Below are 240 nucleotides of genomic sequence, written 5' to 3'. Positions count from 1 at the left end.
TGTTGTGTAGGTCTGGGGAAAAGATGTTGTTAGAAATTCATAATTTAAATTTAATGACTTCTCAAGGTACATGTTGTATTGTTTGAAACACCATTGGTTTCTAAGGTATACCAATGTGAGAACAATGTTTCTGTTGGGCATGTGACTGCAATCTCTGTTCTTCCGGATTAAGATTTGGGTCCAGATCCTCTCCGGTACTGAAGAGTCGAACCGGGTGATTCTAATTTGAAATTATTTTTT

Source organism: Lupinus angustifolius, unplaced genomic scaffold, assembly GCF_001865875.1.
Source record: "Lupinus angustifolius cultivar Tanjil unplaced genomic scaffold, LupAngTanjil_v1.0 Scaffold_891, whole genome shotgun sequence".
In the NCBI taxonomy this organism is placed as follows: Eukaryota; Viridiplantae; Streptophyta; class Magnoliopsida; order Fabales; family Fabaceae; genus Lupinus; species Lupinus angustifolius.
This window is presented reverse-complemented; position numbering follows the sequence as displayed.